The 2,916-nt window shown below is 41.2% G+C and overlaps 1 protein-coding gene across 1 annotated transcript in view; it reads left to right on the plus strand.

Annotated features, from left to right (window-relative positions):
* LOC143301304 (uncharacterized) overlaps positions 1–752 on the plus strand; it is a 36,227-nt gene extending 35,475 nt beyond the window's left edge. The window contains exon 16 of the transcript XR_013057762.1: positions 1–752. This exon is cut by the window's left edge and continues 1,193 nt beyond it. The gene's annotated coding sequence lies outside the window, so the exon portion shown is untranslated.
* The last annotated feature ends 2,164 nt before the right edge of the window (positions 753–2,916 follow it).

Below are 2,916 nucleotides of genomic sequence, written 5' to 3' on the forward strand. Positions count from 1 at the left end.
ATCATCATGTTCTGGTACATGTCTGGTTTTTTGAGAGAGGGAGAGAGTGAATGTATTTTATGGCATATGCTTTGTGTGTGTGTGTGTGTGTGTGTGTGACTCTGTGTGTGACTCCGTGTGTGTGTGAATGTACATGCATATTTTTATTATGTCATATGCTGATGTGTGCGTGTGAATCTGTGCATATGTGTGTGTCTGTGCATATGTGTGTATGACTGTACATATGTGTATGTCTGTGCAAGTGTGTGTGTGTGTAAACACCACATGCATTTGTACTAGTACTATTTGTATTACATGTGTGACATGCCTATGCATGTGTGAATGTGTGTGTGTGTGTGTGTGGAGGGGGGGGGAATCATGATTCCTGACTGGTTAGCTTTAATAGCTTTAAGACTTGATGATTCATGCAATATGCACAGAATGAAAGCGTAGTGTTAGAAGGTTGTATATAGTTCCTACTTTTATGCAGCAGGCCAGTGAGTGAGTGATTGAAAAGGAACAAAATATTTCATGACCACTTTCCTTGTTTACAGTTGTCATAAAACCATTGAGATTTGAATGGAAGAATGGTTACTTGACCATGATTGAGTTGTATTGCCGTTCACTCTGATGTGATGTGTTTGTACTCTTGTTACCACATGACAATGATTATGACACTTTTTTCTTTTTACATGTACCAGTTGTTTGAAATGTTTCACCACAATTTGCAGATTGATTTTTGCTGAAAGTTTCCACGCAATGATAAAAGGAACTTGATACAAAAAGAGTCTGGAGCGTGATTTTGTGTGATGCTGTGAATTTTGTAAGCAACATGGAGTGAAAGTGAGAGAGAGAGAGAGAAAGAGGGGGAGGGGAGGGTGGGGGTGGGGGAGGCGGGTGGAAGGAGGGATATGATCTGGGTGTGGGGATGTGGGGGTCATGGTATCCTTGACAGCATTTTGTTTGACAAGACTGGAGTTTCATCTAGTGAATGACACATCAGACGTCTTGGCTTTGGCAGACACCACCACCACCACACCCCTCTCCCCCTATGGTGCCATAATAAATTATATGACATGTTCACGGTAGGTGCAGTCATGGAGGTCAGGGAAATTCATGGAAACGTTCATGATAGAACCATTCCCAGGGCTGGACAAGTCTTGGATAAAACGTGTTTTGCTCTTGATGGTCTCGAAAAAGCTCAGAGTTTTAATACAGCTTGACCAGTACCATTCAAGAAAGAGCATAATGCATTTGGAAAAAAAAAGTTTGTGTTGGCAATGGAAAATTGTGTTTGGTCTGTAAAAGGTCTGAAAAAAGGTATTACATTTTGATTGGTCACATCGTCATCTACTGTCACTGAATTTAAACTAACACACAAACGCACGCACGCGCGCACACATACACACACACGCGCGCGCGCGCGCGTCAGCACTCCTATGACATTGCTCAAATTTTCAAGAGGTGGTTTAAGTGAACGGCTTTTGAATTTTATTTGTCAGGACAAACGTCCCCATGCCCATCCTTTGTATGTGTGCGTGTGTGTGCGTGGGTGTGTGTTCCAGTTTCGGTAATGCCCGATATTAGAACAATATGTGTGCGTTGCGCAAGTATTTGTGAATATCTTCGTTGCCAACTTCCTTCAGTTAAAATTCAATGTCGTTGAAGGCATCGGGTTTATTAAAAACAAACAAACCCAGAACAAAAACAAAAATAAAACAACCCCCCCACCCCCTCAAAAAACAAAAACAAAAAAAACAAACAAAAAAACAACAAAAAAACAAAACAAACAACAGCAACTAAAAGAAACAAACAAAAAAAACAAACAAAAAAATGTACTCAAGGAGAGAGACAGACAGACAGACAGACAGAGACGAATCGAATGAACGATAAAGATAACGATTATTATTCAAGAAATCGCCGCAACCGCATTTGAAGGAGGGATCTTTGCAAAGGCGGCCCCGTGGCAGAGTCGGCGTAGACGTTTACCAGTGATCAGGGTTTGAGGCTTCGATCCAGTATAATTTATGGTGCTGTGTCCTTGGGGAAAAGGCACTTTACTCAGGTTTTCCGCGCTCCACCCAGGTGTGAATGGGTACGTGCTTTCGGTTGGGGAAGGTTAAAATGGCGGATGGAGAGGATTAGGCCCCGCGCTTCTATGCCGAGCCCAAGAAACAGTGGATATAGATCCACTACTACGATAGTCCCGACGGTCGTAAGAAAGACTTTGGGACCTTAAAGATAAAGAAAAAAAGAAAAGAAAAAGAACCTTAACACGTGTACCTTTTCATCAAACATTTGTCTTCCGCATGGATGCACGCGCATTCCCCATGACTTCTTAATTTACCGTTTATTGTTTTACTTTTTTTTTCTTTATTGATTTTTTTTAAGAACTAGTAGGCTACAAGTTCAAAGCAAGATGTAGCCTAAGTTTTCATTCTTTGGGATCCTTAAAGCAAATTTCTCTTAGATCTGCCAGCACTGAGCAAAAGATTGTGCTGGTAAGACCGCTTTTACAACATAGCCCTGTAGTTTTCCAAAGAGATTATTGATCGTCAAAAACTGCTTGTACTAAAAAGCACGGACCTCAAACATGGGCTTTGACTTTTTACCTGAAGTTGATAGAAAGAATTCCTTCATATGCATTGAAACAATTCATGGATGTGAGTCCAAAATCACAAAGGCACGATTTGTGGAGAAACTTGCAGATTCCCTCTTTTTGTTGTTGTGAATAATTTTCACAGGATGTTAAATTTTGGTCACGTGCACACTACCAGTTCGCATGGACACAGATTCCCGAGAAGAAAGCTCACATGTTATTGTCACAGGGAAAACAATGCTATACGTGGGCGTGTAGTGCTTGAACTTGGGATTGTTTAGGAAACCCAAGGTTTTGAGCAAGTAAGGCTGTTTATGCAGAAATCGAACGAAAGATCG

This window comes from Babylonia areolata, chromosome 27 (assembly GCF_041734735.1).
Source record: "Babylonia areolata isolate BAREFJ2019XMU chromosome 27, ASM4173473v1, whole genome shotgun sequence".
Lineage (NCBI taxonomy): Eukaryota > Metazoa > Mollusca > Gastropoda > Neogastropoda > Buccinidae > Babylonia > Babylonia areolata.